At 28.5% G+C, this 19278-nt stretch overlaps 1 protein-coding gene across 1 annotated transcript in view; it reads right to left on the reverse strand.

Annotated features, from left to right (window-relative positions):
- Nucleotides 1-18461, reverse strand: part of LOC148229258 (uncharacterized) — a 309266-nt gene extending 290805 nt beyond the window's left edge. The window contains exons 1-2 of the mRNA XM_088196483.1: nucleotides 18372-18461; nucleotides 16055-16212 (exon numbers count right to left, since the gene is read on the reverse strand). The gene's annotated coding sequence lies outside the window, so the exon portion shown is untranslated. The remainder of the gene's footprint in view (nucleotides 1-16054; nucleotides 16213-18371) is intronic.
- Between the last annotated feature and the right edge of the window lie 817 nt (nucleotides 18462-19278).

Below are 19278 nucleotides of genomic sequence, written 5' to 3' on the forward strand. Positions count from 1 at the left end.
TTCTAAATAAATGCGATATAATGTTTTTGTTTATTAAAAGTATTAAATTTGTTAATTATATTATATTTTAAAATGCGAATCTATATCACCTTAAATAAAATATATAAAATTATAAAACCATTATTTAACCTATTTAAATAAACTTACACAATTGCTATAAGCACTATATTATACTCTTAATATACTCTTTATTACTTGCTCATTGTCATAAAACACAACTGATTTCTTAACACGTTTTAAAAGATTTCTTTTCAGTGTTAAAAAAATAAAACTATGCCTAAATTATATATGAAATCCCATGGATTGAGTGGCCGATGTCCATAAACTTCGACAAACAAGGTCCGTTTCCGAAGGTCCGAAAACGACTGCGACTACAGTTTCGAACAAGTTATTGGTCCATATACACACCCTAGGGTGAAAAAAGCTAATTCTGCGCTTTTTAACCCTGCGAGAAAATTACACATGCGAGCCTCGTTGCGATTCGTAATTTCCAGGCTAAAACTTTTTCACTAAACCAGGTCGTGTTGCAATTTCGGCGGCCTTCTGTTTCAATACTGGGTGACCCAAAAAAAATATCTAAATGTACAACCCTCGGGCACTTTTATGCTCCACTCGATATCGAAAGCTCTTCTCCGCGCGAATTGCCATTCAAGGATAACGTTACGTAAACTCGTTCAGTTATATAACATACATATTATATTAGATATGCAGGAAAAGCACCACGAACGATACGTGTCATATGAAAATTATGCGTAATCAAAAATTGATAAAAAATATAAAATCATCTGAATTTTTTACTCAAATAAAGCATTGCTTATATTATTAATCTGTTGCTTTGTTAATTTTATAATGAAAATTATTTGTACGATAAAAGTTATATATGGTAATTTTAAAAATGTTTTTTTACAAAAAAATTACAAACCATATTTTTTGTAATGTAATAAAATACATTCACGCAGCGTTTTGCGTGATGGTTGATAAAAATCTAGACATGTCATTTTCAGCACCGAATACATAATACAACGTTTATCCTCTGTATCATTATATATACATTTATTACATATAACACAAACTCGACTATCTCTTTCGCGGAAATGTCAGATTGTTCACGTATCGCGTGAGTTACAAAACGAAACTTCGCCTGAGTTTCTCAAAACAATATTTTAATTGTGTAACATAATCTTTTTGAGTTTGCGATACACGTGTATCAAAAATTGTCTTTATTTATAATATTTATTTTTAGAGTTATGCTTCAGTTCCTTTTTAGAATAAATATTTTGAGATATTTAAGATATAAATTACATCTATTTAAGCTTATTTACACTTAAATATAAAATCTACAGGTAGACTAAAAAATGAATAATGATTAAAATGGTTATATTTAAATGCAGTAATGCTAAATAAAAATGATTAGATAATCACAAAATAAATGTCGGATTTTTATTGAATCAAAAAAATCACATTAATAACTTAAAATATTATTTTTTACCTAAAATATAACCTTGTCCAATCTCTCATTATTTTTTTAAATTCCATTAGCATAAAATCTTAAAAATTTATGCTAAATATTCTGATAGACCCTTTTTCATATCGTCTAAATTGTATTGTTTAATAAATTAATAACACATCTAAAGGAATTTTAGATGCTTTAAGCAATATTAAATATAACTTCTAAAATATAATACTTTAATCACACTTAATAAAATTTAAAAAAAAAAAAAATTAGTCACAGAAATTTTAAAATCACAATTTTATCTAATGTCATTTAATAAACATTCATTTGCAGTTTTATAAAATTATTTTTGGGCCTCCTTGTAGTTAGCAGGGTTTATTGGTTTTTGAAGGGATATATTTTTAATTTTTCTAAGTTAAAAGAAACGGTTTTAGATGATTATTATGCATAAAAAAGTAAAGAAAAGTTTTTTCACATTTTCCCATCATTAAAGCATTCACTTTATAAACTTTTTTCCTTTGATTTTTATTATCAATTTAAAAAACAATTGGATTGTTTTAATGCAATTGCAGACTTAATTGTATGTAACGTATTTCTTCACTCACCTAATCTAAGGGTTTGATTTAACAAGAAGTTGTGTTAAGAGATGAGAATTATCTGCATCAAAATATATACTTTACTCCATAAAAAGAATTGTTTGTGCATTACAATATTAAAAATAGCATTAAATAAATATATCTACACGTATGTTAATTAAATATTTTTAATTTGCGCATAAACAAATGATTTTTGCATGATTTTTTTTAAATGAGCAATAAATTATATTCATACTATTTTAAAAATAACGTCGCTATAACCGTTGCGAAACATGCAATTGCTGTTCAAACCCAAACCTAAGCTAATAAGAAATAGTATACAATATGATTTATCTCATTTATAATCTTATTAGTTCAATAAATAAAAAAAATATTGCTTTTAGTACTAAAAATAGTTTTCAAATGCTATTTTTTTTATGTTAAAACTCACAAATAAAAAAATTGCTCAATATAATATTTTTTATTCTATAAAAATATATTTATTTAATATCCATTTTTATTATTGTATTGCTCAAATCGTTTAAGTGCACACTTCAAATAAAATGTTGCTCATTACGAAATGCTTGACAAATTTTAACTATATTACTTAAATTATCTTTAAGCTGAAATAACTCATTATTAGAAATATTCTTTCACCTATTATGTAAAGCCTAGCACAATTTAAATTATTTCTAAAAATATTTATTCGTCAAATACGAAAAATTATTCAAAACCTAATTTGTGACGATCCATAAGAATTCATAAAAATTCCAATCCCACAGTCACGAAACAAATTTAAAAAAATATATTTTTATGAGATTGCGATATTTTGGATATAAGTAACCAACTATAACACTGGTCTATCCAACTGGTTCAATTTCCAAGTTCTAATTTACTTTGAATCTTAAGTTTTACAAAAAAAATTTAAATGCATTATTGAACCTGATGTAATTATTTTACCCAAGTTTTGAGCCTCTGGAATTCGATATATATATTCACATGGTATGCAAGGCGTTAAAGAAATATTGTGATTAGAAATCGCATTCCATATAAGCATATTTAATACAATAAGCTACTGAGCTTCACAAATTTAAGGCTAAAGTTAAACATTTTAAATTTGCAAAGAAATTTCAAATCTTTGAGCAACTTTCTTTAATTTGAAAATTCACAAAATATTTCAACAGCAAAAGTGGATTACTAGTTTTAAAAATTCTAAAAATATAAAAATATGTATCCAATTCTTTGTATGAAATCCAAATATTGATTTCCAAATAAAAGGAATAAATATGGTTTCTGTAAAACTAATAATCTAAATTATAAATTTTTAAGACATCAATTTATATCATATCTCTATCACATAATTTTAAATACATCAAAATAAAATATTTTTATTTGATGTGGTTTCTGGAAATACTACAATTTTAAAATCGTTTTTTCAAAAGCCGTTTTTGTATCAAATCTTGTAATTAATATTATCCTGTATAACACATTTAAATAAAAAAAATAAAAAGGTTAGTTTATTCTGTTAATTTACAGAATTATTCTAGCAGAAGAGCGAGGTGCAAAAATTATCGTGATATCAAAAGACTTTTCTAAAATTCACGATAGTACGCCTGGGTGCGGACGACTGTAAAACCCCAATCCGGCTCTGACCCTAAGTGTGAAATTCACTGGACCTTTAACACCACACAGGCGCCGCGGCAACGTTTAATCTCTCCATTGTTATAGTCTATTCACTAATTTCGTGGTAACTGCTGACCTTTGAATCTAATTCAAGCGTCAGATTAGGCCTCGGTGGTACTGCATGCATATTAAATCTCATATTGGTCCAGATATTCTGTACCCCGGAGATGTTCCTTTCCGATTAAACAATAGACATGAAATACACGCTACCATGAATAATGCATTTACAAGCTCCTATAATTTATAATAACAATCACTCTAATTGAACATTACGTATATAGCTTAGGGCTTTCAATACTGTATAAAATGGTTTGTTTAATAAATCGTCATTTCTTTTTTTTTATTATATTTGTCCATGCAATATTTATTATATCCGAGACGATAGAAGAGTTTGCGATTTTATGTTTAGATATTATATCTGTTTGCTTTGTATTAGTACATCTGTCATAAACAGCTGTCAAATATCAAATCGATCGATCAAATAGTTTTTATTATAAAAATGTATGTGCAATTTAAGTCTGGGATTTTACAAAACTTACGTATTATTTATTCTTCATAGTTTTTTTTACTTTCATTTGAAGTAAAATCTCTATTTTAAATTAAAAACACAAGAAAATATAGTATTATTTTATGTATAAGTTATTGAAATAACTTATACATAATATTACCAGCACGGCTAACTGACTTATTATTATTATTGGCAACTGACAACAGACTATTGACAGTCAGCTATTGCATCGGTGAGGATCGGTTAGCTAAATAAAAACAATATACATCATATTTTTCATGCGCAACTAATACGAAAAAATATTATTTTTTACTCGATATACAAAAATTATTTGCCAAAACAAACAAATATATGTCTATATTTTTTGTGATGATTTCCCATATTATTCTGACAAATAACGTTATTTGTAATAATTAGACCATCTATTTTTTATAAATATAGCCCTCAAATAATTTGTTTCCTTACAGATTTTTAGTACTTAAATATGTCAATTGGTTTAATAAAACTAGCTCCATATATTTTTGCTACTTACTTCATTTTTTCTTGATTCAGAATATTTTTAAATTGATTTTAATTAATTACAATAAAAATAATAATTTTAATTCGAAGAAGTGTTCCGTTGTTTTAATGTAGCCCCCATTTTGTAACTTATTCCTGGAAATACATCGATTTGAATTAAAATTCAACCCTTTGCCTCCCAACAAATTTTACGTTGAGTCAATACTTAATTGATTGTCGAGCATTCGTTCCGAGCTTGTTTACAGGTTTTAATTAAAATTTGTAATTTCGCTTGGCCGCGTAAATTTTCATATATATTCGCGGTACATAATTTGAGAGCTTATTGCCTGATGGATAGATGTAGACTTTTTGGTATAAATTTACATCAAATATACCCACTTTCCAATTAAATTCTTTAAGAAAAGTTTTAATTGATGACTAAGGGTCGATTGTTAGCATTTCGTCCATATTTTCCATCAGCATTACGCAAACTTCAATTTATTTCGTATGTATATAAGGTTAATAAATGTGTTTGTTGAGGTTTGCTTGGGGTTTGTTATAAATACAAAAACTTTTACACCAGAGATAGCCACACTTTTAATCCAGTATATTTTAATGAAAGTATAATTATAATATAATTACAATATATCTTAACTTGTTAAGTAATATACACCCACTAGTTTGGTTGAGATAAAATGCCTCTAATATCACTAGGTTGTTAAGCATTTTATTTTAACTAGCTGTCGGGTCTTACTGTCGTAAGGTACCGCAGCTAGCAAGTGTGCGGGTACCGGACGCTAATTATTTTTAATTAGTTCTGATTTTTAAACTATAGTTTTTGTATTTATTTATTGATTATAATTATACATTGTGTAATTGTGTGCTATATAAAGTATAAATAAGATGAAAAGGTACACTGCAATGAATATTTTTATTGATATTTACTGGTTGAGTTAGTTTAAAAGCATTTAAAATAGCTCAAGCCGTTACTTAGAACTAAATTTAAATTTCTCCTCTATTGGTAAATACTCTTAAGCTCTTAGATTATTTTAGACCATTCATTAGATTCTCAAAACAAATATTTTATTGTTTATTTACTTTTTATATCAAGCATGAACTTTCATATATATACATTAAAATAAAGTTTATTTCCTATATTTTGAATTTAAATCTAAAATATAGATGTATCGTTAAGAACGCATTATTTGCTATTTATGTATCATATTACCACTTACTTTTTTAAAGTACTATGGTTTGTTTTGTAACCTGATATATGTGTAGACATAGTACAGCATATAAGAAAATACCCGAGGTGGCAATCTAGGCTAAACGCTACGCTACACTTTCAGGAAATTGTAATAAAATATAGCGACTAAGCACTAGATATATACTTATATTATATGAAAATTTATTCGCCTTGTAGTTTTTTCTGAAAAATGATTAAGACAAATTACGCTGGCGTTGAAAAGCAGCTTCAGTAAGATAATGTTAAAGGGTTTTGACGGTATCTAAAGTAACTGGGATGTTCTTGTTAGTTCAAAGTCATTTATTACGAACTACCTACATGATTAATTATTTATCATAATTTTAGTTATTATTTAATTAGCTTATTAAATTTATTAACTTTATAAATTGTATACGGTAACTATTACCAAATCTTGAGCTTGTAAAATTTCCTGCTATTAATGCAAAACTATTTTATAAAATAAGATAAATTGGTTCATTGCATGAGTTTTTATGCTGTCAATCCTTATTTTTAATAGCTTTCTTGCTTATGGATATTAAGAACTATTAAGAACTCTGCCTTTCTTTGAAGCAAAGTGGCAATAAATTCTTAGCACGTTATCACATTAAATTCGTATAGCAAAAATAATTGTTTAGCATTATATCTAATTTCCATTAAAGTAAAATTTTATAAAAAAAAATGACAAACTTTGAATAATGCGTATTATCTCAAAAAAATAAGAGATAAACATAAAAAAATTACAATAACATACTTAAATATGTATATATATGTGTTTCTTAAATTACTTATTATATAAATTAAACACATTTTGTAGGGTTTCAATGAACGTCTTTTAAATTCTGTGAAAAAGCATTTCAAATGCCATACTGGATATTGATATGTGATGAAAAAATATATTTACATCAAAATTTTTTTATCATTTTTGCTTTTTTTAAGCACATAGACCATCTTAATGTTTTTAATAAATACTTAAATATATAAAAAAATATTAATGCATAGTTAATGAAGTACTTTTAAACGCTAAAATGTAGATAGCTTGATCAAAAAGTTTGATTCGCACATATGTTACTGAGAGGAACTCCTCTCAGAGTGGGATCAACTGTCACTGTCATCCCTCCGCCAGCTTTTCTACTACTGCTCGGATATTAACGATCTCGCCTATCATAGTCTGTCGCAATATTTAATATATTCTAATATTTTTTTTTTAAGTTTCTACCTGCGTCTTACTAGCTGCAAAGTTACACTCCTCAGGGTTAGAATCCTGAAGTACTTAAATATGATTTGTAAAGTATTTTGGACTGAAAACTATAGATTTAAATATATGTCTATTATATTATATTTAATTATATTTTTTTTAATTAAATTATAATATTTCAATATAATTATATTATATAAGCTATTCGATCAGCTTAATTAATATACTACGTATCTCATTAAGACGAGTTTCATTTCGTATATTTCCAATTTTAACGAAATCATTCGCCGACGAATAATACCATAACGAAACGATTTTTTTATGATAATCCCGCGTCTACGGGTAGAGAAAGCTCTTGGGCGTTTTCTGCTACACACAATAATTTAGCAATTTGGAGGCATTTTTTTACCATTTCCAAAATAAATTACAATGACAATTAGGACGAATTTAGCGTAAATAATCCCATACAGAGTGAGAAAGAGCGTAAATTCGATTGTTATGCCGTCCGGGGTTGTTTCGTCGCTAGACATTGTTACGTATTTCTCATCCCATTTAGCTTTTATTTTTCTCCGTTCTTTACTTTTAGGCATTACTCTCCTTCTAAATGACACAGCGACTGATATTTAGCGAAAGAAGCGAGAAAAACTCGCTAACATATCTGCGACGGAACATAAATGCTATTTGCGAAATTCTAATATGCCGAAGTACTGCGTATTATATTTCTCCATTGTATTTCTTGACTTGTATGTGCATATATGTATCAGTAGTGGTACTTGAGTTAAGACTTAAAGAAAGATTTTGATAATGTAATGTAATGGTTGTGACTAATCTTTTAGTAATGGATGCAAACATTAAATAACTATTAATTATATGTCTAGAAAATCAATGGCTTTCTTTTTGTCTTACTTGCTAGGAACAAACAAATAAAATCTGATTATTAGTATCATATTTGTTACAACTTTATAGTATTAAACAAAGACAAATGGCGTTAATTTACATACCTTCCATATTTATTACTTATTTGAGACGAATGCAATCAATAGAAATCATGAATTAATAATACATATTATTTTTGGCACACGAATTTTTATTTTTAAAAATGCCTAGCTGTAGTAGCATCTATTGGTTATAAATTATATAACACCTAATAATTTATAATTATAAATATTGATGTCACCGATTTCCAGACTTTCAGTCTAACGGTTAATACTTACTTGTAGGTATTAATTATATCGATTAATTTACTCAGTTGGTACAAATTTACCCCGTTGTAACGCATTGGGCTTATGCATGTCTGGTTACAACGAAAGATTTATTAAAATAAATAAATAAATACATTGACACATTAGGAATTCCTCACGGTTTTAACCTCGCCCATTTATATTTTTTTCTATTTATTAAGTTAGCCCATTAAAGTTATTTATAATTTTAATTTTTCGCCAATGACTTCAAAGTAGTCATTAAAATAAAATATATGATAGGTTTCACAAAACTTGATGTTCAAAATCAATGTGCGGGATCACTATTTATATTTTGCATTAAGTATGAAAAATTGTAATTTCATGACCTATCCTAGAGAACGCTACTTAATTTTGGTTATAAAATGGATAACAACGCGCTTTATCTCATAAATGGATTCTATTAGCGCACGTAAAACATATGCAATAATTTAAAAGCTCGGTGGCACTGTGTATCTTGTGTAATGATTTATTGCACAGAACTCTTAAGTATACTTTAATGGTCCGGTAGCCCAAATTATTTAACTAGTATATAAAAAAAATCTCACCAATACATGAGAAAATATTATTAGTTTCCATTTTAATTTCATACTTATCTCCTACAAGGTATGTTTGGATATGATTCGATCGAGTCGTGTCGACAAGTGTATTTGGAAAAAATACTAATTCAAGCTACGCAATTCATAATCCAAATATTTGCTAAAAATTAATTTATTATTAATTAATTAGTTGGCACACAAAAACTAAGTTCTTTTAGAATCCCCAGATTGTGTATATTCCCTACCAGCAGCTAAAAAACGTGCTTTTTAAAGTATACCAATTGATGCGACCTGAGGGAATCATATTCCAACATGTCTTGCAGTAATTTCGTGGAAAATAAAAATTGATAATATTTATATTCTCTCGTGTATCTACCTGAAAATCTTTTACCAGACATTCTGAACATACATAATTTAGCAACCAGATCAGAGAAGCATGATCAAGCGTAGGGCGCACTAATAAAAAACACAAATTACACAGTGCCCTCGAGCTTCTCAATTGCTCGTATCGCAAGACAAATTCTAAATCGATAAAAAAATCAAGTACAAATATATTTATCGCTAATAGATTTTTTTATATGCCAGTAATTTCTACCTGGCCGCTTGCGTTTTTAATTAATATTTGAAGTACCGCATGCAAAAGCAAACTATAGGACAACTCCCCAATATACGTTATCCGAATATATTTTTTTCTTTCCCTCGTTTATATAACACTGCAATATGTATTTTTAATTTATCTTTTTTAACACACAAACGAAACAGTTTTCCATCATCGAAATAAAAACCCACACAGCATAACATCCTAAATTCCAGTGATAAAACTTTGCACAATATTTCATCTTATAAAGTTTATTTTTCACGTGGATAAAAGCTTTTTATTGCCGAACGACAACGAGTAGATATATGTTTTATATCCGAGAACATTATATAGCTTAAGACGCGTTCATAAAAAATTATATATAGTTATAAAGCAGTACTCCATGGTATTTTTATTTTTTTATGCAAACCCATCTACAATCACTGATACGTTTCAATGACGTCGTAAGAATTTACGTTGTGGAGTAAATGGCCCGATCGTAGTTTAACGATTTTTTTTCGTGTTTATGGATTGCTTCTACGCAAAAAATTCAAGAGTATATATATAACGTGAAAAATATCAAAAAATGTTTCATAATCAAAACCGCCGTCATACCTTTGTCGCACGTGTGATTTATTTTTTATGGGACTGTACAAACTGACACGTTTGTGAAGCTACGCTTTGTCCATTAGATGAAAAAATAAATTCTGGACGAGAACGTTAAATGGTTTTATGTGGAAAATTAATAAAATACAATACGTGTAGTTGTATTTTTTAATATAGAATATGCAAAAAAATTAAAAGCAATTTTTCGAATCAGATTTATCAAACCTAAGAAATAAATATTAACATAATGAATTTTGAGCCCCTTTACCTATATAATGTAATTAAGACTAACGACCATTTCTAACAAATAAAAAAAGATCAACCCGTTACTAAAGTGGGACCATAGATAGTTTATTTACAAGCAATGGATTTTGTGACCTAATAGTACCCGTAACAACGACCGAAAAAACTACTCTTTGTCTGGAAAGGACGTGCGCTTCTTTGACTCTTTAATTACTGATTGCTGAAGTGGTTTTTATTGCGTGAAAACATTCATTTTATTTCTCCATATAGGTAATAATTTATATTTGTTTATAAAAAAACTGTTACCGGCTTTTCTAGTGGCTATTTGGCTGCAAAATCACACTTCTTTGGCTTCAATTTTTTTTTAAATATTGAATGTTTAAGGATCTTAATGATTTCAAAAAGGAAGTAAAATTGAATTTTTAAAATAATAAATTAAATTTAAAGAGTAAAAATGCTGATCGATTTAATAATAATGTTTCTTCTCCGCCATAGTAAAATTCAGAGAACGACTTATTAATATTATAATACAATAGTCGTCCTTTTTCGTTATCATGAGTTATTCTTTTAATCTAACTTACATCACGAAGCCAGAAAACGATTTCTTCGTGCCTGGCATGGTAAATAAATCACACAAGAACGTTAAATACGTGAGCACGCTCATCTCATCCCACGGATAAGATTATTGCACCATAAACTCGTCGTGAAATAAATTATTATATTCCTATATGGCACTTGCGGTGCGTGGTAAAATTTATCCTTTAGCAAAAACGCATATGTTACATATTTGAAATAAAAAAAAAACACAAAATAATATTTTCCTATGAAGATTTGCTGAAAGTCAGAAATATTCAAATAACTACAAACCTGTTGAACAAACGATTCTGGATAACCTTGACACTATTTTTATTTAGTTTACATCCTAATTTCTTTAGTACTTAAAAATCTTATGAAACATAGATAATTTTTTAGATATTTATTTCACATCACCCAATTGGCAAATAGATCATTCTATATTCTACATCCCTGCTCAAAGTTTTTGTATGTTTTGTAAATATGCAATATATCATTTTATTTTTTTACTTCTAGAAATATTTGACGTACTTATTCAAATATTTATATCAGCAGGGTTTTAATTTTAAAATATTACTAATATAAAGAAAAACTTCCCTGATGAACTCTAACTGGAATTTTACGCGGTATTGAGTGTTCATTATTTAGTGAAATAACATAATGTTTTAAGAGTAGCAAATAGTTAGGAGTCTTAAATTTGAACACCTTGTGTATTAAACCGTTTTTCCATACCGTGTCGAAAGCTTTTTCTATATATAAATTTGAAATATCTGTATTTTTCACATTTAAATTAGCGTATATGCTCATCGTCAAAGTTGGGTAGTATTAATTAGTCTTGTAATTGACTGGCAAACTTATTCTAGTTACAATTTTGGATTTTTAACTGATTTATCTTATCAATATACGTTTGAACCACATGGTTAGCTCTCTAATAAAAATCAGATCGAAAACGCTTCTTTCGCGCATAAATATTTATATCCCTAATGCATGTTACGTGATGAAAAAACGAAATGAAATGGAATTCATTTGGTGGGGGTGTTGGTGGTGGCAAAGAAAAATAAAAAAATGTAAATTTCAGTCCTCCCCCCATCGATTGAGAAATATTTCTCGGAACTCGTCCGCCTGTCGAAGAATACCAGATGAGTATTCGTGTCTTTCGTCAAGTTTTCCGTTTTTATTGTTTGCGGTCTGAGTGACTGGTTGGTTATGTGTTTGTGGAAAGATGCCTGATAAATCAGTTTAGTACAATGGCGAACCGATGAGGCGTGAAAAGCGTTTTTTGCCATTGTGCGGAATGCGAAACCCTAAAAATAATATCGATACATCATACATGTGTGTATGTATTGTGAAGGTTTTTAGAATCACTTGAAAAAAAGTTACTCAAGCGGCGCATTACATATGGAATTATTGCCCTCGGCTTTTATTAAGGCAAAATATTATATAACTATATGGTTTCGACAGGATGATGTTAAACTATTATTATAATTGTCTCAAGATCGAAAAGATGAATAACCATAATAACAATAAAATTATATTTTTCCTAGAAATAACCTAATACTGAAGCACAATATCATTTTAAATCAGTCATGTGTCGATGCGTTTTCTAATACGATTACAACCGACACATTTTTTTAATATGTACTAAACATGTAATTCTCGGTGTCTACCTATTGCTTCTTCAACGTTGAATAAGGGTGGGTTTATCGGGTTTTATACTGGCAAATGTTTTTCTAAATCCCTTTAATTACATTCACGGAGAGGGTCGATGCTAAATTCAATAAAGAGGAGCCCGCGATAAAATTAAGTGTAACACAGCCGACCAGTAATTTTAATTAGTTGTATAGGTTCAAGACGTTAATCTTCTTTATGGTTTTTTTATTCAATTAAATATTCAGAGTACTTAGGAGAAAATATGATATTATTTATGTAGATATATTATTTTAAGATTCAAGAATAAATTCCATTACTATTTATATTTTATTTTTTATTACAAATTTGACAATCATGAACTGACAATTTTTCTTAAAGCGTCATGGTACCTTTTATATAAATAATAATGAAAAAATAAATAAATAATTAAAACAGTGACACACATATTTTTTCCAGCTCCTTGTAGCTATCGGTAAAAACATCCTTGTGTCTGGTACGCTTGTATTCTCGAGCACTGACGTCCTAGCCGTAACGGGTAAGAATAAGGGAAGCAATCGCAACTTTTTAGGGAACTTTCTAAGTCACTGAGTTGTCGTCACTGCCCTTTAGTAGCTTTAAAAAGTGCTTAATTGAGTATACGCTACACAAAAAATGCAATTTATTATATTCCAACGTTCCTTACAAAAAATCATTAAAACATATATATCATTTTATCACACTCTTGCTATAATATACGTATACTTTTATACCCAAGTATTAATCACTCGTTTAATTACGCTTAGTATTTTATTTTAATATTTTAAAATTAAATTTAAATTTTGATTTAATAATAAAAAAAGGTGCAGTGGAGTATTTTTTTAACAAATTGTTAATGAACCGTACAAACGTACCAGTAGTACACTGTAAATATATAAAAAACGATTTTTTTTTTTTAATTATTTATAAATCACTATTTAAAAGATTTCTGAATTGTATTTACGTGTCATTTATTATACGGACGTTCGCACTTGCCGACTCGTCAATGGCTGTGGCCATCTGGCTCCTTAAAACGCTGGCATTGCGCATTGACCAGTTTAATGTCAGCTACAAGGAGCTGTTCCAGCTCGTATCATATAATTTTTTTGTTTGCTTCTTTATATGTATTATTTTTTGTATATTATTTTAATAAAATATATTTTTGTGCATTAAAATATTATAATGTATTGTTTTCGATCGTCGTGACGCATTAAGGTAACGACTTAATTTAAATAAAAAAGTGTTAATATTTTGGGCAAATATTCGTCGCCAAATATCTATGTTCATTTCACTGTCGCTACGTCAATGTTTCCAGCGTACCTCTCTATAACCAAATAAATTGGCCCCAACAATGTCATCAAAACAAAAGTACCATCGTCCATATTAAATTATTTTATATAATTTTATTGCTTTTTTGACGATAACAGTACAGGTAAATACAAATTTTTGCCTCTAGATTATATGGTAGTTATTATTGTAAACAGACAACCTTTAGATTTAGCGTAAGATAATGCGCTGACTCACACGTCATTATTAAATTCGATTTATTCGTCCAAAAAGAACAACGTATTGATGCCGCACCAAATATGCCCCCCTGAGAGCTTTTTCTGTTTCCGCATAATGCGCATAAATGTTTTATGGATTGAAAAAATACGCTATCAAGGCTAAATATATTTCATCTTAAGGAGAAATATATAATATTATTATCAAAGAATAAATAAAAACTTTTTGCTATAAAACTTAATTGTTATTATTTATTAATTTATTATGATATTTAGTATACTTCATACATCCATCTAAAAATGAAAATATTTCATTTATTTGTTTCCTAATTAAAATTTAACTTATAAATAGTGAGAAAAGTCTCAATTATCTTAATGATTAATTTTAGTTTTATAATAAAAATATGGTATTACATAAAAGATAACATAATTCTGCAGAATATATTTTGTATCATTAAATAGTAAAAACAGTTTATTTATACTAAAATAGTTTTAATCCTATGTAAAATATCTGTCAACTGCTAAAATAAAACAGACTTTTTTAAATGGACCCTATCAATTATCGTTATAAAAAATATTTCTATTTTTCATAAAACATATTGTCATAATAATATACAGGCAATATACAATTTATTATTTATATTATTTTAAAATATCATATGCTGCAGGGACCCGAACCCGGGCCATCTGGGTTATCAATCTAGGCCCTACTGACTATCTATTCTGGTCTAAAAGTTTTTAAGTGACTCTTTTCATTAACTTTTGTACTATTATATATTTTATTTTTGTATGTATGTTACATATATTTTTTATAATTCTATTTTTAAATTACGTAATTGTTTTTATGTGCATGTTACATTAGCAATAAAATAAAGTACATATTAATAAAGTTAATATTAAATGTTCTATATATTTATGAACTTTTGTATCTAAGCAATAAATGCTCGTCTCATGCGATATAGCTCAAAATACGCTTTCAGAGAATTAAAGCGTGAAATGATACGAAGAAGTAGGAGAGAAATTTTGAAAACTTGAACTATGTAGGTCAAACATATATATACATACATGCGGAATCTTATGGTCCATTTCAAAACTTACGAGATTAAAAGGTTATTTTTAGTGATCCATATAGAGTACATATACTTATTTTAAAATTTATTAAAATATTTTTACATTGTCACTAGTATCTATGAAATTTTATAGACAGTTATGCATATATTTTCTTAGCTACATTTTATTAATTAAAACCGTCTAAAATTCACTTTATTGTATTAAAGTTTAGCATATTTTTAAATGCGATACTACAATCAACAACTACTAAGTAAGTAGTGAGACACCAGACTGAAATCAAAGTCTGTACATTAATGATATTTGTCATTTATTTTAAACAAATATGACATCTTAAAATTAATAGTGTCACTATGAATGGCCTTTTATTATTTATCACAATAATTATTTGTGATATAAAAAAATTATAGTTGATCTGAATTATAATTAAATAATAATCACTTATTAAATTATTAAAATAAAATTTATTGTTAGGTATTTTAATTATTAGTTTATAGGACTAAAATTTAATTTACCAAAAAAATCGTGACCTAATTTAGAGATACAATATTTCTACATACTAGATTTCCTTAGCTCTAATATTTATTTTTTATGTCTCTGAATATTCTCACAATATGCTTTTGCCTAATAAATAGGCGTATTATGTAACAAAAATAAAATAACTTATTCAATATAATCTAAGCGTAAATAAATCACCCTTTCACATACACATGTATGTATATTTACATACAACACGACTTTCAATGTAAATTGAATTTGAAAGCTTGTTCCGGGAATCAAACATCCAAGACACTTGCCTAAATTCAAAGCCTATACATTATTAATACGTCTCAACATACGATGTATGTTTATTAAATAAATATACGTATGATATAAATTACTCACCTTCAATAATCCCACAAAACACTTGATACTTTTAATTATCTCCAAGCTCTTCTGTAGAATTGGTTAAATTTGCACTAATCACTATTTAAGGTTTAACAATTTGTTATGGCAACAATTTTTCACTGCACTTGAGTCACACTCGAACGCTTATTCGCGATCTGTGAATGAGATATGTACACGTGTGGTGGATTTTCCTGTTTTATTGACGCGAAGGCAACGAAGAAAATTTCCATTTAGAGTTTGGCGGAACGCAAACAAACAAAACCATACAAAAGGTATAAACCCTTCTTTCGCAAGGAGCAATTTGGGATAAAGAACCTTTTTTAGACTAAAAGATATAAAATGGAAAATAGATAAAAGATTATAATAAAATTTAAGGACGCGCTCGGCTTCGGTGGCGTAAAATTCTATAAATATTTCATGAGACGAAGTTTAACAATTTAAAACGGTGATGTTAAATTTACGCGTTCGGGATTAAGATTAGATGGTCAATAATAAACTGTATGTATTATTTCTGTTCTGAGATAAATAAAATACTAAAATAAGTATCGAATGTAGCAAGTAACTATTTATAAAAATCTATCTTGCTAATAAAAATCAATAAATTAGCCAAAATAATGTTTCATATTTATTTTAATATAAATTATATCATTAAATGATAAAAGCGTTCAGAATAATGTAGACAACTCAACAAATACAATTTGAGATATCTAGATAATTGACCAATATCAAAACGCATGGGTCTAGTTACCGTCACCCTTATAGTCGTGAAAGTATAGGATATTACGCGTTGCTTAATAACTTTGCTTTTAATATTAATATTAATTTGTTATATTTTCAATAATTTTAAGCCTTGAGAGAATTGGTCAAAGTTTTTTTAAAACTTCAAATGTTATAGAGTTTAACTTTATATTTTTTATTTAGCTATTTTCTGATACTATAACCAGGTAAATTCGATCAATTATATATAGATATTTGCCATTAAATGCCTCAAAGGTAACCGTGATATTAATCTTAACGACACTAGCATACCTATATATATTCTATCTAGATCGACTTTGAATTGAGTGCGTATTGGTAATTACTTTAATACAAACGACTATTTTATTACATGTATATATTAAAATTTTAAACATACATGTATAAAATATGTTCATACTTTATCGACAACCCTCGTATAAACGAAGTTAACTGATCAACGCTGCAGTAAAATTTAATAAAACGAAGACTTTTATATGGGATGTGCCACAAATATGGGAAACCGTACTATAAAGGTCGACTATACTTATTGACCCAAATTTAAGTATTTTTTAAATAAAAAAAAGCATTAAAATACTTCAAATAAATTTATCGGTTAGGAACATTTTTACATTGTAACCTAAAAAAAGATATGAGAAGTTAAATTTCAGCACATTTTAATTTTAATAATATTCTTTAAGCATCGAAGTGTAACATAATTAAAAACACACTAAAAAGCTTATTTAAAATAAATTGTAGTTACATAATTTGACAATTAATAAAGGACAACTTTGCACGCAACGTGAGTTCTCCCATACTCCCACTACGAAATAACCCGATCTTAATGGTGGCTAAACCCTTGCGTTTATTTAGCTCCCAATGCTGAACTAAATTAATTCCTTAGCTATTTCCAATGCCCCATTATTCGGTAATAAAACCTAGAGAAGAAAATTCATAGTAATAGTTTTTCATCCGTATAAAACGTACATAGAGTAGAAAAAAAATATTAACTGAATTTAAATAACCCTTTCACGGTTTTGTGTGAGTTATACTCAAACACTCATGCTTCACTCAAAATTGCTTATTCTTAAATTGCGTAGTTATGCCTTGTTCATAAAGATTATTAAGTACACGTGTTAAAATTAATTTAGGTAGTATTGATCAAAATTTATATTTAATATTTTTTATTAATCTGTTTTTATTTAAAATTATAATTTTGATATTACAATTTGGGAGCTTTTTGCGTAATAATTATTAAATTTGGACATTTTTATGTGGGGTTATTCTCAAGTGGGTTTTTTTCTAATCGCTAGATTTTACGTGAAAGGTAAAACCAAATTAAAATATAAATAACACTATATATTATTACATAATACGTTTCTTTAATCATATGTGGAATTATTTAAATATTTTTGTGTTTAATTGGGATTGTCAAATACTAATAACAGTCGCCGACAATGACACGACGTCGTCAACGACGACGACGACGATATACATGTACGACGATGAACCACCTAACCTAAAAAATGATTCGCAATTGTGTGTGTATGTGTGCGTGTGGGTTAGAACGAAACGTCACTTGGTCCGTGGCGGCGGTTGCGATGCGGCGCGGGCTCCGTCGCCATGGCAACGGGGGAGCGCGGAGATAAAACGCGAGTCTCGTCCGCCGACGCGCTCCGCAGACTACGGCGCCGGCATCTCGCTCCGCACAGCATCCGCGACGCCGACGCTTCGGCGCAGGCTCCCCAGACCCGACTACAGGATGCTCAAAAAGTCCCGGACCGCTCAGAGGCGGAGTTTGAGGTCGAAAACCGCGACGAGACATTTTGCGGTGGATCCAATGTCAACGAATGTGTGGAATTGTTATATTTTTCCAGTCTCGAGATAAGGGTCGTGCGATACTTCATCACAAAGAGTCTAGGTGATTTTATTAAGATACATATGATATACGAAAGAAGATTTAAAACTATAAGGCAAAACATAGAGAATTTGATGCTAGACACAAAATAACTTCTTAAAGTTATGTGAACTGTAATTATTGTTTCTGCATAGTTTATTCAAATAATTTTTGCTTCTTATTTTTTAGAACAAAAATATTAAAAAAAATACCGTGCAGTGGCCATATTCTTGCACAAAAAGCGCTTAACAAGAAAGCTTATACGTATCTTGAGAGTCTCTCTGCAACGTCCAGCAATAGTCGGCTAGCAGATGGGCTCCATTTTTTTTGGTATAGCTTTTCCATAGTTGTAATATACTAATGAAAGCGCTCTTCGTGCTCATTGTTGACATCATTCCAATTTTTCAGTAAGAAATCAAGATAAGAGTGTAGAAAGTATATTTTTAAAAACATATTTTATCTAGGCTGTAAACATTTTAAAAACAAAGCTGGTATAATCTTCACTTTTATGGTTTCCGAAAAAGTTTTTTACTACGTTATTAATGGCTGAGCTTAAACTGTCCCAACACTGAATTCAAATTCAGATCAG

This window comes from Plectrocnemia conspersa, unplaced genomic scaffold, assembly GCF_051122295.1.
Source record: "Plectrocnemia conspersa isolate PC_06_02 unplaced genomic scaffold, ASM5112229v1 ptg000011l, whole genome shotgun sequence".
In the NCBI taxonomy this organism is placed as follows: domain Eukaryota; kingdom Metazoa; phylum Arthropoda; class Insecta; order Trichoptera; family Polycentropodidae; genus Plectrocnemia; species Plectrocnemia conspersa.